The sequence below is a fragment of the Meleagris gallopavo genome, chromosome 7 (assembly GCF_905368555.1).
Source record: "Meleagris gallopavo chromosome 7, MGAL_WU_HG_1.1, whole genome shotgun sequence".
NCBI classification, from domain to species: domain Eukaryota; kingdom Metazoa; phylum Chordata; class Aves; order Galliformes; family Phasianidae; genus Meleagris; species Meleagris gallopavo.
Window position 1 is genome coordinate 18,811,080 of NC_139410.1, and position 22,962 is coordinate 18,834,041.

Here is a 22,962-nt window from a genome sequence, read left to right on the forward strand (position 1 = left end):
ACTCCACCTTTGATGTTTCCCTCCAAAGAGAGTTCAAATGCAACTTGAATTTCTACTGATTCTGTGTTAATTATATCTGAAGGCTGTGTTGCCAACATCCAACATGCAGTGCTAGCATCCTCCTTTTCAGTGTCTTCTCTGTGGACAATTGTATTCCTTGCTCTGTAACCCAAAAGTTGCCTTTGACAACATGATGTCTGAGTTTCAGAATACTTCATACTCACCTTCATATCTTCTTTAAACTCTTTTAGTCTAGACCTCAGCTTCTGTAACTTCACTTCATCCCCTGTTTAGAACTGCAAAAGTTTATCCAGATGCTGTGTTTCAAACATGTACCTCATGGCTTTCATGCCATCAGCAGAAATCTCTCTGATGTGAGTTTTGTATGATGTTTGTTCCTCATCGTGATACATTTTATTGACAGACTCTAGTGACTGCATTTCTAATATCCAGGAGGGTGTGCAGACATGTTCTCCGCTGAGTTCACGGGTCTTGTGCAGAGTTTCTGCAGATTCTGAGGGATGTGGATTTTACTTGTTATTTTGAGAAGAAATAAAAGCATCTTTTGTGCTTTTGAGAAACTGGTGACAAAAAAATTATATATCTTTACAGACTCTAAACAAGCAAAGAGGAGACTGTTCAGTAAAGGAGGACGAGGAAAGCAAAAGTTTTTATTGAGTTCTACATTCAGTTGCATTTGTCATGTAGTAGAAGTACTTGTTGAATGTCAAAGGTCCTTTAATGTGTGTGCCTGGGGCTCCTATACTCCATAGATTTCCACCACTTTTACAGTTCTCTTTTTTAATTGCAACTATATAGTGAAAATAAAAATTCAAACTGTATAATGGACTACTGTGTCAACTTCCACACTTCTCATTAGCATAAAGATTCCTCTTATGAAAAGCACAAACCTGTACATTTTTTGCAGGTGTTGCAGTCTCTCTGTCAGAGGGAACGGTGTTTTCCTGAGCTGTCATTTCAAACTGCTGTTTTAAAATCTGTGTAGAAATTTTGGGGAAGTCCTCATTCATAACTGCATTGGTTACTGCAATGGAAGAAATAAAGAAGGAATTTTTTTTTCCTCCTCCTATCTTTCAGGAAATTGACTCGATCAGTGAATTGTAAACCGTTGTTACTCTAGACAAATAATGCTTAGCCTTGCAGAACTCTAGTGAGTCATGTGCATGAACAAAAATTCATAGGAAAAAAAAACACGAAAGAATTGGTGAGGGATGTTTATTGCCCACTGTTTTGCCATGCTTGAATTGCATGGACGTCAGGGCTCAAGTCTGACTGAGATCTTTGATTTAACATAATGCATGAATTCTAATACTGGCATTAACTTGCAAAAGCGGCATCTCAACACCATGCTCATGTTTTGCAGGCTTATTCTGTTTGCCTACAAATTGAGCCTTTTTCATGCAAAAGTTTGTTTATGCATGAGCTAGCATTTGAATATATCCTCAGATAAGTCTTAAAGAAACCATTTACATATTTAAACTTTTCTATGAATGAGCATATTTAAAACTATGCAAACTTTCACAAACTTCACCTCTGTACATCAAAATCTGAACCCGTCAAAATCAGTGAACAAGCTTAACTGAGTAAGGGGGAACTGAAGAATTCAGAGCAAGGTATCACATCTGTATGCTGTGAGTTGGACATTTGTGAAAATAAAGACAATGGCCAAGAGCTTGGTCCATCATGCTCCCTTGTGAGCCCACTTCTTACCTGTTTCATCAGTGCTCTGCGTAAATGTAGAAGCCTTGTTTGTCTCAGATGTTCCTTGCTCCCCAAGAGAAACCTGTGTACAAAACCTTTGCTTTACTACTGGATTCGGTGCAACATATAAAATTTTTACTTATTCCTGCAACTGTGTTTGAAACTTCACAGAGAAGCTTGAATGATAAACCCAATTAGTTACCACACTAAAAACACTGCTAAGTAAAACACCATTTTAAAGCCATTGTTATACATTGTGTCATGAGGACTGCCATCAGCAGAGCAGCAATATCTTACTGTTCCACATAGTAATGGAGTAATAAGCAAAGCAGATGAGAATCAGCATCTTGCTATAATTAACAATATAATGATTTACTGATAAAATTACCTCTTGTTTTTGAAACACTTCCACTAGACTTTCTTTGGAGATCATTCCATTGCATTCAGCTTCCCTGGTGCCGTTTGATATTTTAGGCTGATTGATACTAGATGCTTCCTAAAGATAAATAAAAATCACATGAGTAAGGAAAATTATTAAATAGATATTCTACAGCAGAGTATGTAAATGATTTAGCATGTTACTGGCATCACAATTAATCCCATCTATGGCAGTATTTGAATTGTCAGGGTTAGGTGAAGCTTGAGCAGGACAGGTCAGAGCATCATTTGTGTGCACAAGTTGTGTGTAACCGCTGAGAGAGCCACACAGCGTGAGGAGGTGTAGAGTTAGCACCCTAACAAAATGAAAAGAAATTGGGATGCAAATTTTTCCATCTCTGTTAAGGAGTATGTATATGAGTGGGTGTAAACGTAATGTGCTTTTTCATTCTATAAGGATATGCTTTTGAATATATTTATGCATATATTTTTTTTTCCACATAATACATGCTTTTCCATTCCAATGTTAATATTTTAGATAGGTAAGTCAAGCTCTCATTACTGGAAAAGCTCATTCATGAGACACGAAATATGTTCATGATAGTCATTATATGTCCTTTGAATGGTGTGGTATATTAAAAAGGAATATAAAATTAGGCTTAATGTAGTCAGGAAGCAAATCTAATCTGAAAATCAGTACTGCTTTATTGCTATAACTTTTGTACTGCTTATGAAATAGTTGCAATATTGAAAAAGATTATAAGAATTTAATGTGACAGCTGAAACATTATGGGCCAGATTTTGACAATATAATTACATGGCCTAGTTCATCTAGGGTGTGAAAGGAGGAAGAGGAGTTGGAGGTTCTCATGTTTTCTGTGTCTGACGCAATTGCTAATTGAAATTTCATTCACAGAGGGTAAAATGATGCTTGCTTATCCAAAACAAGAGGAATGTAAGAATATCCATTACTTCAATCATTCTTCTGTAGTGGTAGACTGTAGGATATTGTAGATGGGATTACTATAGTTTACAGCATTATTATTTGTGGCACAGATTTGTGTTTTGTGTACCACATAGAATTTGGAGAATGTTGAATTATTTGTTGGTCTGTATGGCATAAAGTTGCTCTTATTTATTAAGCAGAGTAAGTCCTGCTTCCAGTGCAGGACTGAAGCTGAAATCATGATCTAGATTTGATACTTGTTAACTTGTTAACCCTTGTGGTGACTTGATCCCTTCATTTCTGTGGCATAAACAATTCCCACTGCACAGTGAGTTAGGAAACCAAGTAAAGTGCGTATGAACTGCAAGGCGAGACTGAACAACAGTACAAAGATATACAACAAGTTTATGGTTGAAAACTACTGACACAGCTGCATTCAGTTAACAGTTCACTATTATCATAGAAGTTATCACAAAAAGATAATGCACAACATTTTGGCTACTTTTTGTCTGATTATTTCAGGGATATGTAATTGTAGAAAACTGAAAATCAAACTTCATAAATTACCTGTTAGGAGATAGAAAATTATGAATGTATTTTTTAAAGTGTTAAATGTTATTCAGGTCTATATACATTATTTTAGAGAAGTGCATTTTTATTTAAGTGTTCAGATTATATTACTAAAGAGAACTGCAGTTAGTACATGTATTTATATGTTACTGGCCCATACATCAATTTTAGTGTCTCTATACTTCAGTAATTTGCATAGAATTGTTAATGCAAAATGTACCAAGATTTGATTTTTGAGTGACTTTCCTAGGTATTTTAGACTGAACTTTGCTTTTTTGTGTTGACATTTTTGCAGTTTTCCTCAGTTCTCAATCTTTGTTTTGAGAATCAGAAAATGTGCACTATATAATATACATGTGTAGATAAAAACATGTAGAAAAGTTTATGTATGTCTTGGAAAAAAAGACAAAACTGAGCAAGATCAGGCAGCCCAAAAATTTAAAGAATCACAGAAACCTTTTACTTACTTTTATCTGAAGCACATTTATTTTAGTTGAACTGTACATTATGATCACCAGTTGGTTAAGATAACATAATATCATTTATATATTGGCATATTTACAACTTACTGTATTTACTTATTGTGTCAACTGACTGTTCCTTTTAGGCAGCAGCAGCAGTAAATTATAAACCTCAAGCTTCAATCACAAAATTACTAATAGAGGGAATAACTGATGTCAACTATCCTTTCTTAGATACTTACATTCTTATCATGGTATCATCTGCACATCAGTACTGTGAGAATCTTACAGAAATTTCTCAAAAGCCATTCTGCACTTCATCTTAATGATTTGTCTGCTTTGCTTTGTTTTATGTACATAGATTTTTTTTTGTGCACAGTAAGGAAGATTCTCATGAAAAGATTAGGTTTCCACCATTCACTAAGATTGTCACATTATTCATTCTTATTCTTTGCAATCACCTGAAAATTGGTAATTGCTACTTTAGAAATCTTTAAAAAGTTTGTATGGACCCTTGATGAAGAGATTTACCTATATGTGTGTCTTTCCCAACAGACGATACTGTATTATTGAGTGCAAATCAAATACTTCCAATAAAATTCACTCATCCTTCCTATGTAGGAGGTTAAGCTTGCTTGCCAGAAAGTGCTTATGTCTGACACTGGATAATGAGATTTTGTCTGAGCAGCTGTTGTGCCCTTCAGATCTGTTCTAACAGTGATTTTACAGCCTCTGTGGCAAGATCAAGGAATTACTTTCTTTTCCAGAGTGCCAGTAACAGTTCTTTTCTGATTTGGAGTGTTGTTTTATTGTTGTTTGTTTGTTTGTTCATAAATCACTGATATAATGTTCTGCTTATACCAAACATCAAATTATTTTGGCACCAGAGAACAGTAACCTATGAGTTTGATGTAAAGCATACATTAGCCAAAAATTTTATAATTGTTCTGTTCTCCCTAAGTCTCAGCCTGCTGGTTGTTCAGTTACAGGTTAAGCAGCTTTATCAGGTGCAAACATACTTTTGCTCCAGACTGTGAGCTAGCAAACAACTCCAGGTCAGCATTTTCAGAGCAATAACAGTGAAGATCATGACCTCTTCTTAGCCCTGTGGCTGTGAACAACAGGTGTTCATGATGCCTGCAATCAACTTAAAGATCAAGTCTTTAAACAAGCAGGTCGCAGTTCTATGGTAAGCTTTCATTGCTGCCATTTTGGACAAGATTTTAGTGCTTTCTACCAATAATAGACCACTTTTCACAATAAATCTTTTATAAAATAAAGAGAGCTGCAAGTAATGACTGTGGTCTCAAAAAACCAGAAAGATAGTTAAATATTACCTGCTAATGTAGGTGTAGATGTTTTGAATGTTGAGCTGTGCAATCTTTATGAAATATTTGAATATCTAGTAAAATTTTCACCTATTTAGATCACTGCTTAAAAAATGAATTTCTCTTTTAAAGCATTTATTAATGGTTTGGATTTATCCAGATCAAGAGATCTGTGTTCAAATGACATGCTTCCTTTATTTTGCCTGAGGATCGATTCAGTGACCTTGAGTCAGGTCAGGTCAGCTACCTAAGTATAAAATCCCATTTTCAATAAAGTGCAGTTACATTCCATAGTAATGGGATTTTGTGGTCTTTCAGTAAGTTATTCAACCTAAATTCAAAAACTGTTCTACATAGTTTGAGTGATCTTATTTCCTGTGTCTGTAGCTATTTCTGCTAATGATTTATGCTTAGAGATCGCATTTTTGTGAAATGAAACCACCATAGTGTCTTTGTAGAAAACTAGACTTCATTGCTTGGCCAGAAGTTGTTATCTTCATATCACAAAAAGAAAACTTTTGTTCTGAGTAAGAGAAAAGGTTGCATAATTTCTGTGCATCGTTCTGCATTTCTTCACCCAGAAAATTGCAGCAAGGTTGGATCACATAATCAGAAAAGCATATGCAAATTATTTAAGTTGAAAAGAAAGATATGAATGAAATTATTACAAGAGAAAAAAAAAAAGCTGTTCTTTTCTCAGGTATCTCTGGCTTTTTCCACAGATATCTGTCATGAAGTTGGTAAGACAATTAGGTTTGCCCTGTTAATGTTCATGCAAGTTGTAGATAAAGGTAAACCTTTATAAAGCAATGAAATGACCAGGCTTTTTGTTAACAAAGGAATACTTGAAGACCAGGCAGAGAAGCTATTTAAGCAATTTATTTGCACTATTTTTTAATTTATGATGAAATTTGACTCTAGTTAACAAGACTGCCTTGCTTAATTAATGTCTATCCAAACCTAGGCAGTCAGCGGAGCTACTGTTTTTTGAAGGAAGGGAGAAATCAATACTTTTTATTTTATTAATATTTCCACAAATATATCATTATTCTTTTTTGTTGTGTCCTTGAACACGAGTCTCTTTAATTTCCCATCACTTTTCTTTTCTTAGCTTACTCAAGCATTTGTTTCATTACCTTTTTGCTTGCTCTTACAAGCAGGGATTTTACAGTTGTTAGACTAAATTACTTCCAGAGTAATGACTATGGTGATAATCAGTTTGTGGTCTTGTTTCAGCATTTTAATTAGTTGTAGTTAAAATGTTGTTTTAAATCCATCTTTTTTAAAATTCACATCCTTTTCCATAGCCCCATGTCTTCATTTGAAAAGCACTAAAATACTCTGCTATGTAAGATGGAGTTCCCTGTAAATAAGGGGTACACATAACCCAGCAATAGATTAGGGTTTGTATGAACTCAGGTGGACTCAGGTTGTAATTGCATTCTTTCCCACTGTAAAAAATACTGCTACCAGCACTACTGAGTATTCTAAGTTATCACTGCAAAACAGTGCAAGTGAATGAGGTCTGAAGTTTTCCCAAGCTGTACTATGGACCAAACTGTACTCACTAGCTCCAGAATAGTGGAGAGATGCAGCTCAGTAAGGATCCAGTTGGTCCCAATAATGCAATGATTAAAACATTCTAGAAAAAAACATTTGCACAGGCTGTGCAAAGAAGCTGTGGATGTCCCATCCCTGAAGATATTCAAGGCCAGATTGGCTAAGGACCTGGACAGCTTAATCCACTGGGTGGCAGCCCTGCCCACGGTGGGGGATTGGAATTGGAAGGTGCCTTCCAACCTAAGACATGATTTCATAGGTTCTTTGCAATTATCTTCCCAATTTACTAATTGTTTAGACACCAATGGGCACATCAGCCATTCTCCAGATAAAATTTATTTTACTTTGTAACCTTGTTACAGCATACTGCATCATTTGTGACAACTGGTGTTGGTTGTTTTATTTTTTCTGTTTGTTTTTAGTTTTATATCAGAAATATGCTTTCAGACGTGCTGACTGCTGCGTGTGTAACGTAGTGAATTCTTAAAGAGAATTCTACGAGTATCAACACTGTGGAAACACTGTCTTGACTGTAATGAAAACTCTTCATTAAAGCATATAATCATATTCTTCCATCAAGCTGTTTAACAGGGCATCCCTCATTTGTTAGTATTAAAAATGCCATTGTTACCTGTGCAGATTTCTGCTGGTGCTGATGTTGAGCAAAGGTCCTGTTTGAAGAGGTCATCTTCCCTTTCTCAAATTGTTTCCTTACTGTTGCCAGGCCACCAGACACAGTAGAGGTTTTGGTTTTCCCTGGAGTCTAGAGTAATAAAATAAGGCCAGTTGCTTTCCATTTGCACTAAGAGCATGCTTTTATTTTTTTATTTTTTAAAAGTAGTTAAGAGCAGAACACCATAATGCTTATTAATTTAAAATGGAGAATTTGAAAGCACTTGAATATGTCCGTACTCTCTTATATTCTTATATTATATGCAACTTCAACTCACATAATCTGTAAATTTTTAAAACTTCAGTACTCCATAGGAATTAGCATTAGCATTCAGAATAGATATATAGTAGTAAAACAGTTATTTGATGTTTGTCATCAAAATATAGAACACGTATACTGCTAAGATTAATTTTTAAATTTCATTGGCCTACTTTAGGATGTTTATTTGAGATCAATAGGTCATCATCAATAGTGAGGACTTGCAGATTATAAATTTCTTTTGGAATTTATTTAACACTAATTGCTAAACGCATCTGTGTGCAATAGATCCAGCTGATGTAACTGCATATTCTCTGCCAAAACTACTGTCTGAGGATTCCACTTTCCTTAGAAACTTAGTTGCATATTTTCAGCCATGTAATGCTCTTTATTTGCAAGAATTACTCAGTCACTGGCAGGGAAGACAGACAGTCATAAATAGCATATATGGTATGTTCTTAGACCACTGAACAAGAACCATCAATTGTGATTCTGAGAACAAAAAGACTTCCTCTAGTTGAAAAATATGGACTTTTGGACAGAATCTTTAACACAGAAGTAGTAGGTCCCATCTACTTGCTTGCCAGTAGCAGTCACTTTTCAGAACAAACCTTCTCTGCGGTTCTCTCTTCTAATTGTAATTTTTAGTTCTGTTGCCTTCGGTATTGCCAGCTGGCTCTTTCTATATTTTCTCAGTAGCTATTGTGGAAAAATATACAGAGAACTTAAGGCAGACCTTTGTGAGATGATCTTCTTCGACAATGGTGATAAAGGCTAGAAGAGTGCCTTCAGGCTCCCTATTCTGGTTCTGTCCCTTATTTGTGCTACCTCTCAGACAGCAAGCAAACAAACCTTTAAGCATTTGAACTTATTAACCAATATGCAGAAAATAAAATCCTTAGTAATTAAAAATTGCATTGTAAGGAAGGTTACCAAATAAACGTAGGTTTAATACTTAGCATCTGCTAAGTAAGCAGATACTAAAAAACAATTTTTTCTCCCATGGAAGGCATTATTCTATATAGAAACAGATGAGTGAATGTGAAAAGTAATTAATAAACAAACATTGCAGGCACACCTTGCCAGCCTTTCGAAGATATTTAGAGTAGTTAAATGCAGTTATAAATCCTTTAAGGAAGTATGTTGATTCCTTTTAATGGAACCTCATACACAGTTCTTTATTCAAGCAACAATCAATTTCAAAAGGAAACAGCAAGGTTTAGAGTGTAAAGGAAGCAGTTGGTATACTCTTGACAAAATTAGGTTGGGTCAGGCTTCTTGAGAGAGGCAGAACTAATTTCAGCAATGCAGGTGTGCAGGAGGAAGGAGTTAACACCTTCTCAGACAGAAGAACTGAAGGCATCTGCTCTTAATACACAAAGGCAATTAGAAGATTGAAGCCAGCAGACACCATTTTCATGGTTTGAAAGCACCTGGGTGACTGTTGGCACCAGGTGGCTTCTGGGACAGCCAACCACTGGGAGGTCACCACAGTTGCTGCAAGCCCCTCCTCCCAAGGGCAAAGTGCAAATAAAATTGGGGAATCCTACAACTCTTTTTCCATGTAGGCAGATATACTGACTGGTTGGGGCTAGACTTGGATTGTCTTCATTCTTTTACCAGATACATGCTCTGCTTTACAGAAATCCCTCTTTTACAGTAAGGGAAAGGTGCGTGCTTTCTGTGCTCTGAAATACTAGTGTAAGCAGCGACTAACTATTTTTCTACTGTTGTACCAAGTCAGCACAGTGCCTCCATTTCCTGATGAAAGTTGATTGAGCTACAACTTCTAGCTAGGATTTTAAGGGAAGGTAAAAATGCACTTTGTATCCTTTAGGCTTTATCTGTGCGTTAATTAACAGCACTGAAATAGATTTTAGTGATTTTGCTGGCTGATACTTGAAAATTTAACTTTCCTATTTTCCTGATAATTAAATGTGTACTGAAGTGGTTGCTACTAAGATAACATATGAAGTACGACCATAGCTAGAAGGTGTAGCATTACTGTGTTGCACAATGGGATTTCATATTAGTTTGTATTTTTAGATAGTATTCCATATTGTGGGTATAGTGGAAATAGCAAGTCATGGCATAAACCAGTGATTGAGCACCTGGTGGGAAGGCAGGGCCAACCCAGGGGTGCTCAGGTGCGTGCCCTTGAGTGATGAAAAAGGGTAGAGTCAGGATCCACCCCTTCCCAGACCTCATTTAAGGGTTGGTAGTGGATGCGAGGGTATCTTGCTAGAAATCTCTAGATGCCTGAGGACTTCTAAAGGTAAGCAGCTTCTTTCCTTTATTTCTGTGCCTGTGGTTGATGCATTTGAGCAGATCCTTGCTTGCCTAGGTCCTTGCTACTTTACTGCCATTGCTGTCCTTTCCACTGTGTTACAATGAGTACTTATTTGTATACCAAATTAATACTATCTTTTTGATTATTTCCTTTATGTGCAAGACAGTGAAGCTGTATGTTATAATCCTACCTCTCTCTTCAACTCCAAGTACCATCTGTATAAGTGTATTCTTTAGTAGATTTGTCAGATACCACTGCTCTGTATAAATCTTACACAACTGTCTTAATTATATAACAAATACAAGGAAAATCTAATATTGAGACAGTTATTCAGAATAAGATGCAATGTGAAAGTTGCAGGGGACACTAATAAGTACTCCAGTTTATTATGCAAAGAGCTAAAAGATCCCTTTTTTTAATCAATAAGTGCTCAGAATATACATCAAATATATTTTCAATTGAAATGTCCAGAAAGCAGTATGTAGTGGAATCACTCCCAAGTCTCTATAGCCTGTAACAGCTCATTGCTTTTTTACTATTGAAATACCTTTCTGAGCCTTACTATTACATTAAAAGTTTTGTGAGATCTATTATTGAACTTCTCCAAGAGAGGAGAAATTTTCTGTTAGCTTGTTTTTTTATTGTTTTGGTGAAAATTACAATATTTTCTACAATAATAGCAAGTTTCTATTATAACGAAAAAATTGGAAGATTATTTTCTTACAATGAAATTTTGGATTGCTTCCACCACCATCAAAAGTGTCATATTTCATTTTATTTTTTTAACACTTTCATTGTCTGGCAGTTTCATCTTGGGTTTTTGAAGCTGAGGACCAACTTCTTTGCTTTATCTCACAGCAAACTTGTAACTGAGGTTTTCACTCGCTCTTTTGATGTTCTAACTTGATTCTCACAAACCGTAACTCTGTCTTCCACATTATCCTATCGTACTGAGTGGGAAAAAGGTTTTTTCCTTTAATTAAAATTCCTTCAACTTCTTTAAACTGTCTGTACTGTTCATCCCCATCACTTCTTCGTAGTAATAGTAAACTTCCTGTAAAATTCTCAATTCCTATTGATAGGTGTGTAGAGACAGTTAAAATTACATTAGTAAGATTTTTAAAGTAGTTATTTTATAGTGACTATATTTTCAATTGTTTTACTATGAAACAATGCCTTCTGTTATATCTGATCACACAGAGTTGCTGTTTTGTGATGTAATAATTCTTTAGTTTGAACAGCTGGAGTTCTAAACTGAATCTCTTGAAATCGATATTATTTCATGATTGAAAGTACTTTTAGTGATAATGTCATTTTTTGTTATCATGAACTAATAAAATAAGTGTATTACTAATATCTTATACTTTCAGTCCTAATAAATGAAATTCATGCAGCAGTGGAATTAAAAAAGAGTAATTCCATGAATTAAAGGCAGTTGTCTGAATGACCAAAGGTACACAGCATGAAAAATCTCATTCAGTAGAGACAGAGACTGATGGATCAATATGTTTCCTATGTAGATTTGCTAATTTATGCTTTAAATTACTATCCACACAGTGATCCACAAGCTTATATAGATACAGAATACTATGATGTGGTGGTATGCAGAGTAAGCACAGAACTAAGAGCATAGTGAAGCACTGTTGTCTTACACTAGAGAAGGAGTTGCTGGTCTCTGCCTTGGACACAGCAGCCTGATACAGAGCCAGTTTTTCTTTCAAGGAGACAGTCTCCTCAAAGTCCATCAGTGTGTTCCCAGCCTTGGCAGTACTCTCTTCTGGTAATCCTCTTACACGCTTGCGACGGCCCGCTGCAAAAACAAAGAGATCACAATTCCTGAGTAGGAAACAGGTGCATTTTTTTCTCAATCTTGAAAGCAGAAGTAGGAACTTAGTATACTAACAACTTGTTAGCAATGGTATCTTATTTTCAGTTTAGAAGTTATTTAGGACAGACAAAATGAATTCAATGATGTTTTGGAAACGAGGGAATGTTTTGGGGGAAATGACACTGTATTTTAAATATCCAGTTTTAAGCATGTTTGTGTTGGTAGTACTGCAATGTAGGGATAATATTAAGAAACTATTCATTGAAAACGTTTAGGGAAGCGCTGATGTTCAAAGGCTAATTCTGAACGCCTGTGTTGAAAATGAACTGCAATACTGTCCCTGAAGTCAAGGAGTTTTTGATTGGAAAAGGAATTTGGAGTTGCCTGTAATACCTGTAAGCAATACCAGCTTTTAAATATAGCACAGAATTCAATTAAAATAGCCATAAACATTCTCTACCCTGTTAACGATATGTGACAAAACACAACCAACATAGAAATGAATATTTAATCCACATATGATAGCACTATGTGTGACTTTCCAATCTCAAAATGCAATCTAGCCATTTTCAGGTGTTAACTATGGCCATGATCAGTGCAATAGCACTGATTCCGTAAGGCTATTTCAGCTTGGGCAAGGGCTGTCAGCTGTCACTCCTCTGGAAGGACTTAGCTTTCTAAATTCAGACGGTGATACTCTTGATCGTTTGTTCTATTTCTGCATCTTTTATTTTATCCATCAGGTATTGCAATTAAGATTCACAAAGGAGTTGTCTGATTTGCAGAAATGTAATTTAATTATAAATTAAACACTTGAAATAAAGCATTTGCTAGAGGAATTTTACAAATGATGTTGGAAAATACTTCTAGGTCATGGCATAGTTCCTGGCTGTTTTTCAAGCACCTACAAGTATCACTGTACTTTACTTACTTAGGGCTGTGCAAAAGGAGGAACTTTACTCATCACACGTAATGCAAGGCAAGAATTAAAGCTGAACTGCATTTTTCAAAATCAGAGTGTGTGAATGTTCTTACCTTTATGACAGTGCGTTATAGCTTATCTGTCTACAGTTCAGAAACAGTGAATGTGGAGACAGTGGCTCAGAGTACTCCTGAAAGAGCAGCGCTAACTTGTTAGCACCAGGAAGTCTTCTGTTCTAATAAATTTATATGAATTCATTAGAAAGGTGCCTTAAATTTAGCATTGAGGTATTTTTCCTTCTACTTTCAGATAAAGAGAAAAAGGATATGCTGTAAGCATGTCTATCATCTATAATCAGAAGCAAAAAGATTTAATCTAATCCACATGCTGGAAATTCCTCTTGTCCTACCAAGGTTTTTCTACAGTCCATGGAAAATTGAGTTGACTAACACTGAAGTTCTGTAAATAGGCCACTCCCATTTTGGGAGGGGAGATGCCAATACTTGAGAATTCAAGAACATGTATTTTTAGTAAAGCCAGCAGAATCTATTTTTTTTCTTAATCCTTGTGCTTGTACTGCACAAATCAGTGTGCCCTGATCTTTCCTAAATCCATCAGTTTCTCCTTATTGTTGCAGAATAGAATGAAATAAATTTGTCACGATCAGCCCTGCTTTTATTCTTAAACTGCTTTTTCTGAGATTACAGAAACAGGCTATAGCTGATATGAATTGTCTTAAAAAAACAACACTTTAACAAAAAAAAAAACCTACCAAAGAAACCCAAAAAGCCTCAGACCATAAAACAAAACACCCACAGAAATCCCCTAAAAATACCAAGCATGATTTTCCTCTTTGAATTTCCTCAACTTTGATAAATTACTGAATTAAACTAAGAGTAAGAAGCAGGTAGAAGTACTACAGGTATATCCTCCTGTTCTATCAGCTTGCTACCTGTAGATGTGCTAAGAAATTAGTATCTTTGCTTCATACAGATTCAGCTGTCTTTTAATGTATATATAAAACACCAATCACCTAGTAGAGTGCACTTAACTTTTCTTTCAATGCTAATCAATACCATTTACAGAATGGTGTTATCTTTATAAAGAAGAAAAAGTCTTTCCAAACAGTTATTTTCTTTTTCAGTTTTTATGTGAAATTTCTCAGTCTGCTGAAATATACCATTCCTTCAGCTCCACTGAAGCACACACCACTCCTTTTTTTGGAGCAAGTAGAGTGGGACAGGTGATTTTTCTCTATGTTTATGGATGGGACTTGCTGGATGTTTTCAAGTCTTGAAGCCTGTGTAGCTCTTGCCAGAGTCAACTCCTTGTTCTGGAAGCCTAACTGTAAGGCATAACATCATATGCATGACAAAAATGCAGGTTCAGTTAATCACATTTCTTCTTACCTAAGTTGGCTGATTTTGATTATTGTTTTACTAAGATGGTGGCTGGGAAGAAAACATATGTATCATAAATCTCCCCTTTTTCTTATGAAGCAACCGTTGTTTAGCTTTGGCATTAGTAAAAGCAGCAGAGAGACTTTCCAAAATGCTATCTGTTCAGCTAGATAGAACAGTGCCAGGGAAGTGGTATCCCACCAAACAGGGAAGAATGCCAGAGCGTATCTAGTCTGTCTGCTCATTCACTGTAGAGCTGTTTAGCTGGCATAGGTGTTCAGGTCCAGTTATAGCAAGCAAATAAAACAAGCAATCACAGTCTTCCATAAAATCAGACATAGATGCAAACACTTGCTGAAGAGTGGCATTCAGTGGAAACACACCCAGCTTCTAAGTATTTTCTTCTCACCTCCTTAAAACTTCCATGTGAAGATAATTTTCTATTTACATTTGTTTCTGTATGTTTGTATATTGGATGCAATAATGATCAGCGAAATAATTACTACAGCTTAAGAAAGTATAGCAACAGTTACAATTAATGAAAGCTTTCTGGAAAGAAAAGAAAATGGTTTTCAGAGGAAGTAGAATTTGGGAGAGACTAAATTGCTGTCCTCCAAGTGAGAATTCTGTACATCAAACCAGATGTAACCAAAACAGTAGAAAGATTGAATGTGCCCTTCAAAAACAGAGAGAGATAGTCACCCAACAATATCATTTCATTTCAAAGGCATATGGCAGTACTTAACGTAGACTACTACCAGTATTATATTTCTTAGCCCCTGCTCTAATTTTCAAAAATGTTTACAAGTTTAAAACCTTTCTTTGTGTTGTTCCAAGTCAGCAAGGGATTCTTGGATTCTGCCTAATTGTAAGCATGTGAATAGTTTCGTCAAGAGAAATGGGAATACCCATGTGGTTAAAGTTAGATGTGATTAAATTCCTTGCTGAATTGGGGCCAATGAATTTAATGGACTGTTTTAAAAAACATTTTAATAGATGCATATTATTAGCCGCTTGAGGAGTGAAAGTAATAGGAACTATTCTCCTGTTACCTTTAAAAAAGGAAATGTGCTACCCTTGGAAGCTAGTTATTGTGTAAGTTAACACAAAATCCTTTCTGATAGTATGAGGGATTAAGCAATCTGTGCTCTTTCTCATTCATTTTGCTCTAAGATTTTGCTTGTTCAGGAGTACTCAGAGGTGTAATATCTTCTGATTCTTTTGAGGGTAAATGTGTGTTTATGATGAAATGTTTTGTCATAGGAGCCTTGTGTTTACCTGTGTGAGGTATGTCAACAAAAAGCTGTTCTCTTCTGTCATGTGGGACTCATATGATTATATCTATTTCAGACTATGTAATTCTTTATTAAGGATAACATATCAACTATAGAAAGTAAATAAAGCTTGACAAATCTTTCAGACATAATTGGACTGGAGAATTCTGTCTTACTGCTGATCGTATTCAGTGATATAACTACATTAACTAACTGTTTTGGGCTTCTCAGCATTTTCGTAATAGATTAAACAGCATTCTAAGCATTGCCTTCATTGTTCTTCAGTGGAGACAATGGAAGTGGTTAGTACTCAGCCACAGAGCTTACTGTAAATGTTACTTGATACTTCTAAAAAAATAAGGCTTTGGCATAGTTGAAACACGTAGTAAAAAGTTCCATAGCACTGATGTGGTTTGAGGGTTTTGCTTTTGCTGAAAAAATGAAGCATTTAGTATAGAAAACCCGAAACTCATGGGAGAAATAATCTGTGGATCAGCCTTATCTTATATTTTTCAGGTTTTGAAGATTTATTCAAGTGCATAGTTGCAGATTTTAGCTCCTAAGTTCAGCGCCACTAGAAGTTGAAGAGTTTTCATCAGTGCTTTCAAATACTCAAATGAGTCTATAGGGAATTTGCTTCTCATAAGACTGTCTGAATGCAAAATGTTACATTACAGCTCTCACAGGACCTTTTAGGAAAGAAAAAAAACCAACAACCTACTATCCTCTATGGGTCTGTCACATATTTAGAAAAACCTTCACTTGTAAGAGACATAAATTGTTGACTATGCATTTTTATGTGGTTCATAGGCTTTCTTATTCCTGATAGATCAAAACTGCTTCTGAAACATGTTGCTCAGTTTAGAATTGGAGACATGTTATGGAATGTAGGATTCTTTTCTCTTGTTAGAAAGGAGAAAGAAAATCTTTAAACTGAAAGAGTTTAAAAGGAGAAAGGGGGAAAAAAAAGCTTACAACCATTTTTTATAAAAAAGATATCTGAAAATCTCGAAGACATACAGAGAAGAAAAATATTCCCACATGGAAAAATACAATTGTATCTAGTGTCTATTTATACAATTGTCTCTAATGGTAAAGAGAGTGTAGAGTTGATATGATAAGTTATCCTTCCAAGAAGAAATGAGCAGGTTAAAAATCTCTTTAATTTGCTAAGGGGGGAGAGGGGGAAGGAGGGGAGGGAAAGGGAAAAGAGAGAAGGAAGATATCCAGTGGTTGAACATGATAGGAGTTCCTATATTTAGTTTGAAAAATAAGCACAATAAACCTATGTAACTACCAGACACTTGCACCCACCAGATATGCTCTTAGAGTGGCTAAAAAATGCAATTGAGATTGACAGCTGCTGCCTTGAACAGTGAGGGTGCAGAAATGGACGTGGTTCCAACAGAGGTGGATATGGGATGTGAAAAAGATGCATCTAAATCGTTAGTGTATTTGAGCTGATGGATTTTACTCAGGTAACGATTATTTGAAAAAGCTAGGAACAAGACAGTAATTAGGTATGGGAGCAAAGGAAGATTCTCTTTATAAAGCAGTGTTCTATATGTGCTAAGAAAAAAGAGCAGTCACTAACGTGCTGCCGGATGTTAGGTAAGTACCCAAAGATGCTTATCCAAATTAGGTGCTAATTCACTACAGATTAAAAGTCAAACTATTATCTTTTCAAAGATGGATTTGTTTTTGCCAGTAGAAATTAATTTGGACCTTACATGCTGACCTGTCATTTTTCTTGATTCTTTTTAGATTAAGTATGAATTCTCTTATCTGCAGCCGCATAAGTCTAGGGTAACTCCATTGAAGTTGGTGGACATGATGAGACAGAAGGTAAGGCCCATTAACTGCAAAGGCCTGTAAGTCTTTGTATTCATCAACTTGTGTAAATTCATAAGAACATCACACAATATTTTTATTACGGAGTCAATCTAAGCCTATTCTATCTTCTAATGAAGTACATCAAACTCTTTTTATGTTACTTGCACAATTGCAAGTTTCTTATTACGCTTTATTATACTTTTGTGAAAGTAATCCTCTTCAATTCAGGATTCAGCCCATTGACTATCAATTAAACAAGTTTATTTCAAGTAATTAATTATGCGCTGTAACATTTAAGTTGTCTGAATCAGTGTTCATTGTAAGTCATTTGAAATGCAAATAACTTTCTGTAAAGCCCTACAGCCCTAGAGACCAATGTAGACTAGTTGTAAATGACTTTAGCAAGGAACTTCTTTTATAAGGTGTACTGGGACAGATTTTTAAACAGAGCAGTGGATGAAGTAGATGTGCAGTAATAGGTATACCTCATTTAAATGTGCAAAATAGTTGCTGTGATCACAGCACCATAAAAAAAATTTTAAGTTAATGTAGGCTTTTTGAAACCTGAGTAACAACCTGCAATTTAAATAAATCAACTGCAATTCTGATTCTTATGTCACTTTGTCATGTCCAAATGCCTACAGCTTGTAGGTAGCAGATATGTTTGTAAAGCATCATGTGTGTTACCTACGTACTAATTCAACTGATAGTTTAACTTGACAATTATTTGCATAAACAATGTTTATACCAAAAATAAATGAGAAACTTAATTAACCTACAATTTATTCTTCAGAGAAAACCTTACCAATTTCAATCACTCTCTCCTGTAAATAATTTTACAATTAATAATTTAATAATTGTAAATAATCATTCGTAAAATATGCTATTGTCAATATTTTCTCATTTTTTGAAGATAGAATCTGAATTAAGCACAGTGGATTTTTCAGTTCATAGTAGGTACTCAGATGAATCTTTCTACAGAAGATGCATAGAACAGTTAAACCTAATAGAGAACCTGGCAACGCTGGGTTGCCTGTACAACTGCTACCACTTGCTTACTCCCCAAACCAAGCTTTGCTTGGTTTAGTTATAAATAAAATTCCTGCTATAGCCTCGGGCCTATGTTAAGTGCACTCATTAATAAAAGATAATACTTCCTTAGGTCATTGAGATAATTTTTATTTTTGAAGAGTTTAAGCGCTAAGATTTCTTCAGTTGTGTCAACCCTTTGGTGAGAGTCCCTTTGTCCAGAGTTGTTTCTTCTTCAGATACAGACCTAAATATCATTAGTAAAGCGCTGTCACTTCTAAGCTGTTTAACAACTTCTGCTGAAGCTGCAATTTGTTGCCTCTGGGAATGAGAGGTTTCACAACATTGGTGTTTGCACAGTAGGGATACCTTCAGAATTGTTCATTCTCACTCTCCTTCTTGGACTGCAATACACCGTTCCTATTACTTTTGATGGTACAACTGTTTTAAGAACCTACACAGTAAATCAAACCAGTGGCTTTGAGTAAAATAATCCAAATTGAAGTAAGACCTTTTTTTATTTTGATTGTTTTGTATGTCTTTTTGCTTTTCTTATCTGGATCACAATGTGTGCTGACTGATTCGGCAGCACAAATGAGAGAGACTGTCATTCAGCGTGGTGGCAGGGTTAAATGTGAGGAAAGAAGGGAATGAGGCTCTTTAAGCCAGCATTGCCAAAAATGTGTGAAAAGTGATTTTTCTACTAAGAGCAATTTTTTGCTCTTGCCTCAAATTAATTTCTCTCTGGATTGTTGAATGCAGTTCATTATATATTTAATGGATTATAAATGAGGAAATTTCTTACAAATATTCTTCCTCTTCTTTGCTACAAAATCTTATCTATTGCCTTTTGTAACAAAAGACTTCTTAGTTTTGTCAAAGCCACAAAACTGGTTTCTGTCTTTCAGTGTTGTTATCAGCCAAAACTTGGACATGTTTCCTGTTACTCAGGTGTCTGTGGAGAAAATAAAGTTATTGTTTTAAAAAAAAAAAAAAGGTAAGGTAAGGCTAGGGAAACAATTAATAATGTCTACAACAGAAAATAATCTTGGCTGTTAATGACAAGTTTGATACCCTAACATTTGAAGAGCATAACTGGTTCAAAATAAGAGTCAAAGTTACATTTTTAAAGTCACTGAAAGCCAATAAATATAGCTCTCCAAACACCATATGTAGAGAATATTTTTAAAAATAAATCCACTTTTACAGTAATGACTTTAACTGACAAATAATCCTGATTACTAAAGAAATGATCACTCATCCTTCAAAACATTGCAGCAGAGAGATTTAAATAAGTATCACAGTTGTTTACAGAAAAAGCAGGTAATAGTGCCTTAGTTAAAAGAGTTCTTGCTCACTGAGGTTTACTTTTTGGTCTACTTGAGTCTGGAATTGCTAAACATGCCATGAAAAACCAAACACAAGGATTCTTGTGATTCACGTTCTTTTTTTTTTTTTCCTTTTCCTTTTGAAAAGAAATAATTGTTTCTGTCTTACTAAATAATACTGGAATTTATGACATGTGGGTTAACAAGTGTTATGTCTACTTAGCCATGTGATTATAAATGTTGCACTCTAAGATATTAGAAAAAAATACTCTTCAGTTTTGTCTTTAATAACAACTGATGCTGTAATTTTACATTGCAATATAACTGAATTCACAGTAGGTAAGTAACAGGTAATTTTTAGCCTGCATGTTAACTTCTTACTTAGGAGTTTCTTATGGTGTTACAGAATGCAGACTTATGATTTACCTTGTGGTAAACATTAATATGCTGGAAAGGGCTTCTCATTCTCAGAACAGCAAATCTTCCCCAGCCTGAGCTTCCAAGAAGTCTCCAAATGCCATTATGGAACCTTCTCTAAGTGACTGTAACTGTAAGTTGCTGTGTGCCTGGGACTAGGTTCAAACAAGTATCAGATGCTCATCCCTCATGCCATTTCATTTCACCAAGATGAAACTTTTATTCAAGTCATAAAATATATATATAGTATATATCTTAAAGAAAGTTGAGTAAAATATTGATCTTATCACTAGAGCTTTCACTGTGGTGGAAAAAACTGCCTCAGCCCAATGAATTACAGTTAATCTGTGTGACATCTTCATTCTTTTCTCTCTGCAGTATTAATGACATAATGCTGATGGTACGAGTGTTCTTCATTCCTGAGATGATCCTGTTTGCTTAAAAACTGCATTCAACCACAGCATTACAAGACTCCAATAATGGTTGTAAGTATTCAGTAGTACTCATGGATAGATAAAAAGAAAGACATGTTACATATGTCAGTGTGAATTATTATCCTAGTTTTAGTGGTTTAGAATTTGAAAAGCAAAGGGAGGTTGATGTTTGAAGTATGTCATTGAAATCTCCATGGAGGAGTGAAATTGGTAGTGTTATACTACAGGGCTAGTTACTGGAAACATTAGAGCTATGTTTATGAAAGTACTTTTCCTGTGATCCACTTTTAAAGGGAAGCCTGTTATTTGCCTCCTAATCTCTGCCTGAAGCTGCAAACAGTTTCTCCGAAGCTTTTGAGGAGAGGTGCCTCTTTGAATATCTCTTTTGTCTTTGTAAAATGTGAGAAAAGCTTTGGTAGAGGGAAAAGGTGTGGCGATTCTGTAGGATCTGTCAATCAATCATATAGGCTTGGTTCAGACCCCAACCCATGCTTCTTGTGCATTGACCATGTGAGGGGAAAAAAAAACAACAACATGTTTCTGCAGATTCAAAAAACTTAATCATTTTAGCTTTCTTCAGAATAGCATTTAAACTTAACTTTATCTGTGCTGATGTTTAAGGTGTTTTGTTTTAATGTTAAATTTAATGTATTTGAAAGAAGAGTTACATTTTGTAACAATACAGAGTCATCCTGTAGTTTATCTATAGTAAATTTGGACCAGAAGTTAGGAAAATGAAACACCTTGGGTTTCCGAGCCGTTCAATGTTGTGTAGCTATGTTGTACTTGTTATAGTAATGGAACTAATAGGAATGATACAGCTTGCTGAGGCAGCATGGTGTTTACAATCTCAAAGTTATGATACGTTTTACCCAAATGAGATAATCTATTAGGCTAAGCTGTAAGAATCTGTCACAGTACTGCATTCACTTGAGAGTGAGGTTGAGCTCATTAAAATTAAGTGAAGACTTGCTCTGAACTCATCAAAGAGTATGAATACTTGGCTTACAAGACTAAATTTTATCATCTCGCCTTTTATCCAAAGATCGTTTTTCTCCTGCTCTATTCTAGCTCTGTGCTACTTAAAAAAAAAAAAAAAAAAAAAAAAGAAAAAAAAATTAAGTGAAAACTATATTTGGTTAATGAGTGTTCTACTGAACTGAATTCTTCGGTACCAAATATTCTTTGAATGTTCTTTTAAGTTCTGCCTAGAGATGACATGTTACAGTTGATAGGGCATGTAAATTTTACGAGCAGAAAGCCACAATTAAATGTTAACAATACTATAAGAACAACACAATGCCAAATCCAAAGTAACTCCAATAAATATAAAATCAAATTACTGCTTTTCATAATAGATGAATGCTGTCCATATTTTTGATAACTTATTTGTAGATTTGAGTTGTCCTCATCAAAAATTATGAGAAGAGTAAACTTTAAATTATTGAGCTCTGAAGATTTCAAAAACATTTGACAACATTCATAAATGAAAATTACATGGAATACATTTGCAAAACATATGAATCCATTCTGTTATATTTTATTGAAAAATTACTTAACAGACTTATAACACTCATCAAACAACAAACAAACTAACTAATTTTGCATTGATAAGCATGTCATATTCCCTTATTGTAAGCTGCCCTGACTGTATGAGTGTGATTGTCTATTGCCATTTCTGTGATGAAGTAAGTTGTTTAATTTATGTATAAAGGAATTAAATGCACTATTCTCTCTGACATTACCAGCATAGACTTGAGAGAATAGGAGGAATAAATGGAAGGGGGAGAGATAAAAGGGAGATAGTCATGTAGTGAGCTGTTTTTTGCACTAGCATGGTGATACACTGCATACACTTACTATATAAATGCAAACAGAAGTATACAATTGAGGAATCTCAAATATGTTTGCATGTTAGTGTACTGTATCACAGATATTTGACTTTGGAACCAAGTAGTGTATAATCAGTATTGTTTCTCTATTAAACCAAAGCACAGGTACATATGCTCTCTTACACTGTAGTGTGGTCTTCAAAGTAGGGTGTGTGTACTCCAGGATCTGCACAAGACAATTGAGCTGCAGGAAGAAACTAATTTATATCAGTATATTTTAACATTTATTTAGCAATTTAACATTTTAAATTATTTATTATATCTTTCATCCTTTTTAATACCTGTTTTTGTGTACATAATATGTTGGTACTCATAGTACATGTATATTATTTTTAAAAATATATATGTACGCTGGGAGGGCATGCTCAAAAGTGTCTTACTGGTAGGGGTATGGGTGTGCCATCAGAAATGTTTGGAGA

At 35.1% G+C, this 22,962-nt stretch overlaps 1 protein-coding gene across 1 annotated transcript in view; it reads left to right on the plus strand.

Annotated features, from left to right (window-relative positions):
- LOC146543984 (uncharacterized) overlaps window positions 1-22,962 on the plus strand; it is a 131,297-nt gene that overhangs the window by 40,545 nt on the left and 67,790 nt on the right. Inside the window, exons 4-5 of the mRNA XM_085228283.1 lie at window positions 17,375-17,455; window positions 20,596-20,702. The gene's annotated coding sequence lies outside the window, so the exon portion shown is untranslated. The remainder of the gene's footprint in view (window positions 1-17,374; window positions 17,456-20,595; window positions 20,703-22,962) is intronic.